Raw genomic sequence first — 6,021 nt, 5'->3', positions numbered from 1 at the left:
GCTGGAAAGGAGAAGCCTGCCGCAGTCTTTAGGCTGTGTGGCCCTAGATAGCCCAGGCGACAAATTCCCCTTTATGAAGATGCTCCCCCCATTCAGAACGGCGATCCCTCCGTGCTGCCCAGGCACTCCCTACCCAAACAAAATAAAATTACCGATGATTCTTTCCTTACCTTAAGGGGTTTCATGGCATGGCATACCCCGAGAAAATATTTGCTCCAAACTCTGGTTTTTTGTGCATCATGTAACATACGATATGTGACGTTATCAGCCAGTACATCAAGTCCCATGTATATGGCCTTTTTTTTTTGCTGTTATACGCAGCTAGCTCCAGTGTACTATGTATTTCACTATTAACACGCAGACTGCCCATAAAAGACAAAGAATGTGGAGTTCATGCTGATACACTATTTTTTACTCCGGCTTTGAGACCAAAGAACTGCTGTACAGTGCATATGGACTGTAAAATCACTGCGTGGCTTGGAACATCCCGTCAGGAGACCATATGTGTTAAAGCATTTAATATGAGTTTGTTTTTCTCTCCATATGCTTATGTAACTGCTGCTAAGGTCACTAAGAACTTTGCATATGTGCAGGCAACCAGAATACCTCTTGATCTCACTTGAGAATTCTCTGCCCTTTTATTTTTGGTCATTTAAAATCACTTTTTCATGGACAACCTTGCTAAGCGCATTGGAAAGCACGTGATCTCGCCACTGCCCCCCTAAAACTCCGCATGCCATGCAAAACACAAGTATGCCGTTATGTAATCCCGTTTTTGTGTAAAACCCACCGATATAAAGGAATCTCTTTTTTCATCCTAATTAATCTTTTATTCCTGTGGTTCACACTGGATGTTGTCTCAGTGTTCGTGATGATTTTTAGGCGTTGTTAATTAACATTGCAACAATGCTTGATACACAAAGAATGGATTGCGCTAACCAAACACATTCTGTCATAATGAGATTTATCCTATAGCCTCTTGATTTGCTATTACAGCTCTTGATTAGTTTGGCATCTATGCAACGTTTCAGAAATGAAAGGAAAATTAGATGCTGCGCGTTTTAGCAGTGAGTTGCGGAACAGGAACTATAGATTTGATCTGCTCATCACTGCAAGATGGCATAAAACACCTTTGGGAAGTCCTCTGTGTGCATTTACCACCCGTGCCCCCGTGCCAGCACTCCCCGTGCTGTGTTCATTCAGGCAGGGCAATTTTTCGGTTACCCCTTGGGCTGGGGACCGCAGTGATTCATGGCGGGGCACTGCTGAAGCAGAGACCACAGCTGCCTCCGCCTCAGTAATGAGCTGGTTCTGTCAAAGACGGTTTATGTTACATCTTGTCGTCAGCTGTGTTTTGAGGCTTTCCAGGCCACAGGTAGGAGCTCATGGGCTGTGTCTGAGGGATCTGTGCTGTGGTGGATAGGAGCACACAGCTCTGGCTTTTCTTTCCAGCCCTGCCTGGAGACTTAACTTACTGTTCCCAAATTGCTATCATTCTGCCTGGATTCTCCCATTCATTAAATGAGGATAGTCAATGTTCGCTCACCCAGTGGCAATCCTTCAAGGTGTAGTTTATTGATATTTTTAACCATTGCTTTCTTATTCTTTATGAGTTCTCGGCTGAACCATTGCTAGAGACTAAGCTCAGGAGGGAAAATGTTGCCCTTGACCTGACATGCTGAATTTGAAGTTGCCCTTGTTGCTACCTGAGAGCAGTAACGTGTGTCTGGAGAGCAATTACAGGATGGGGATGCGGTTTGATTTAGGCAGCATCCACCAAGATCATGTGATAGTTGAGAACTTGCCACTCAGGAGGTTTTGTGTAAATTGTAAATTTTTATGTAAATTATAAAATTGACACAAAAAATTATGTAAAAATGAATCATTTTAATCTGGATAATTTGAACACTCATCCTTGTGCTTAATGACCTGAATCAAACAATTGAATATTTTATATCATGTATCAGTTATTGAAAACATGGGGGTTTTGGGGTTTTGGTTTGTTTGGGGGGGTTTTGTTTGTTTTGTTTTATTAAGATGTTGGTTTGCTCCTGTTCCCACTGAAGTCCATAGGAGGTCTACTAGCTGAGTTCTCAAAATAAGCATTAGTATTGATGGATAAAATTGAAGAAGCCAGGTGTGAAAACACAGTATTTTCTTGCAAACAACGCAACATTAAGGCAAAAAAACCCTACATTTAAAAAATGTCAAACATTTTGGCATATTAAACCCCAAAGGGGGTTTGATCCTTAAAGACAATTAAAACATCTGAGAGTTGTAGCTACTCTGCAGCTCAAAAAGGCAGTCATGTCCCTGAAGGGGAGCCCCTTGAATATGCAACATCCAGATTTTTTCACTCCTTCTGCATATGTTAGAACTTGTTAGTGTTCATGGGGCAGAGGGAATGTGAGCACATAGCTTAGAAATATAATCAAATTGCATTTGATCAAATGATTGATGTTTGACCCAGTGTCTGGACCTCCATCCTTAAGAGGAGTTTAGTGTTCTAAGTTTTAATAGCCAAAGGACACACTGTTCATACCCAAGCCAAGTGTGAATGCCATCCCTAAAAATGTAACAGTCAGGAATTACATACAGGGCTATAACTCTTTGTAGAGAAAATTAGGCTTTGCTTTCTCATTACACATCTGATAGTGAAAACCTTCTGTTCCTCATTTGTCTTTTAAGCGTTTTACTTTCCTTCCTGGTGGAGATACTGAGAACAGATTATTATTATGAGAACAAAAGAAAATAGATGTGTGTGTGCATGTACATAGTGTGTACACACAAACCCACAGATGGGAGCAAAGTACCGCCTGCCTTTCAGCAAACAGAATCCATGCTAGGCAGCATGGAAGTGATCTGCTGGCATGGAGACTGCTCATTCACACAGCTTTTAGTGTTTTGCATGAACAACATCAAAAAAACACATTAAGTCTTTGGAAAGATGCAAGACTAGTTTTACAGCACAGTCAAAACCAAATGGGCATCTTCTCATTTAAGGTGGGTTGTCAAGGAATAGAAGCACGTGCTGAGCGGTAGCTGAAGCCGCTCTGGCTGCGATAGGCCCACTGACACATTTTGATATTAAGGATTTAATGCAAGAAACTTGAGGAGCCAGACCAGGGCAGGCAATATCACGTGCTATGTCGAGAATACTGTCAGAGGATTCGGTTAGCAGAAATCCCGCTACCTCTGGACATGCTGGGATGACTCAGACGTGAAATTAAATGTACCGCTGCAGCACTGAGGACCTAGTTTCTCCTGGTAATGGAACCACGTGAGTTCCTCATATCCTTTGATCCTGTTATGGTGAAGTCCCTCCTCCTGCTTCGGCAATACCCTCTGGTGCACATTCCTGCACTCTGTGTCGTATGTCACAGAAAATGTTTGTACAAAACACTGGGGCAGCCCGGCAGATGGTGTAAATCAGCAGAGCTCAGCTGTAGCATATGATATCCAGGATTCCCATAGAGGTGCCACACTGCTAAATGCTTTTGCTGTCCATCTCGTGCTTGTTTTATACACAGGCAGGATGTCAACGTCACAGTTTTACAGCAATTAGATAAATCCCTCACTTCTGTGGCTTCACAACTTAGAAATTCAAACACAAAAGCCCTAAAGAGACCATATGGGCAGTAAACAATCCTTATGTGTTGCATGTACATAAAGAACATATTTTCTTATCAGCTCACACAAAAGCAGATCATGCAGAAATTATTTTTTTACAAATTACTACTATATTCCCTGCAGTAACAGCAATAGAACAATAAGTAACAAACCTTGAATGGGTTTTGTCTATTTTACAGCACATGGATCTTTTCCCCTTTTTTGGTCACAAGAGAAATAATAAAGGCATTAAAATGTATGTTTCTTTTCAGAAAGTCCTGTATTGATTTTATGTAACATCTGAATTCTTTGTGTTGTAAATTACATATAACCATGTAATTTGTCTGTAACAAGAAATAGACCAAAAGACTTGTTCAGTGAATTGTACAAATGAGCCTTTCCTCATCAGTGATCCAAGGCATAATAAAATACCCTGCCGTTTTAGTTCCCTCTGAGAGGTGAAAAAACTCACTTATAGAAGCAAATATACTCCACTCAAAGAAAAGGTGATTAATCATAGCTTGAGTCCATACTGAAAAGGAGAAATACAGTTTGCATCCATGCCTTTGTCCCAGGATCATTCAGTCCCATCTTTAGTTTGGAAAGAATAAGACTTTATTGATTAACAACCACAAAAATGTTACTTTTATGGAACAAAGCTAGCAGCAGCTGATGCTGCCATTACTTCACCCCCGTTGAAGGACAACAAGCTAATAAAGAGGTTGTTTGGGCATTTTCTAATACCTGAAAATACAAGATATAGCCAACAAAAGCAAACTGTGACTTCAAAAATTCTTCCCCAAAGTGATCAGCTCTTGCAGCAAAAGAGAATAGATGCTGGTCTAGAAACAGAGAGGCTGCAGATTTAGTATTTCTGAAGTCTTTCTGAATGAGCAGCAATGTGCATAACATTGGCAGGCCTACTGAGCCCTCAGACGTGTGTTTCATAAAAGACATGTCTGGAGACCAAACAAACTTTCAGGAAGGACAAAAGAGGAAGGAAGGAAGAAGTTACACATGGCCACGTGGACAACCTAGCAGGCTCTCTTCTGGAGGGACAGAGACCATGAAAGTGCAGACTATGCATAGTGTAGGACCCTGGGAGAATCCTGACCCAAATCGGCAGCCTTTGGGTAGTTATGTCTCCTGCCTAACTGCTCCAGTACTAGCAGGCATCTCGTAACCATAGTGTCACTGGTTTCCAATCAAATCCAGTATCAGCATGAAATACGCAAGGAACAACATTTTCTACTAAGGGAATATGCAAATTTGCAGTGTATGTAGGGAAGTATGGCATTTAAAGAAGGGCAAGGAGATCACACTCCTCCTGCCACTGATTTGGCGCCTTTTCTTTCACATTCTCTGGGCAAAGTTGAGAAGAAACACATGATAATTCCCCTCCCCAAAGCTGAGGAGGGCTTTGCCCCCAGAACTGCTACCTGCCACCGTGGGGTAGCATCAAGCATCTCTCCCGGTAACAGTAAGTGCTGTGCTGGTCTGGAGATACTGCAAATCTGGACTAACTGGCTTCAGAGGGTCTTGTAGCCTCAAACAAAACCTGCTTTAGGTGAAATGAAGGAAATTCAAGGGAAGTTCTGAACAGTTTCAGATTGCTTCCCTGTCTTCCAGCTGTTCTGCCCTGCAGAAAGGGCTGTAATGGAGCATCAGTACTGTACATAGTTAAATTTTTTCATAGACTAATTCTGGCAGAAGTTCATGATGAAAAGCCTTTTACAACAAGTCCCAACTGGGTTAGGTGACTGCCTTCCATTGGTGTCCACATGGACTCAGCGTGTGATATGCTTCAGCATCTTCAGCATTCCTACTGTCTGTATGCATCTTTGCAAATCCAGCTCTATACTCTTATTGACTTAAATCATAGGATTAAATCCTAAGTTTTAAAAGAACAGCATTTTCAGTCACTTAGTTATTTGGCCATAATTAAAAAGTCTCATATTCTGTATATCAGTTATGATTTATGAGTCAGCGTCACATAGCTCAAAACAGATGTGGCACCTACAAAGCAATCAGTAACGTAGCAGTGAAAGCCAAAAGGCACAACTGCATCGACAGTCCTAGGCTCACATATAAACCCTAGGTGTTGTATATAATTTTTATTTTTGCAGAGTTTTCTAAGATGCGTTCGAAATAATTATAAACTGAGAGATAAACATTATTTGATGTTTAATTCACATGCAGTAGTACTGTTGCTGTAGGAGTACATGAGTAGTTTCTACCCCTGGCTTTTCCCTGGCCTCGCCCTTGGCTGCAGCATTTTCAGTGGCGGCCTGATGGGTGTCAGGGGTCGGCAGCTTTGGCTGTTGCAGGCAGGAGGAAGCAAAGCTCAGAAACAAAGGGATTTTCCTCTGCAGTGACCTGGCACAAGCTCTTGAACAGGTCATTATCTGCAAA

This window comes from Falco punctatus (genome assembly GCF_963210335.1).
Source record: "Falco punctatus genome assembly, chromosome: 7".
Classification (NCBI taxonomy): Eukaryota; Metazoa; Chordata; class Aves; order Falconiformes; family Falconidae; genus Falco; species Falco punctatus.
The sequence above is the reverse complement of the archived record's forward strand: the minus strand, read 5'-3'. Positions refer to the sequence as shown.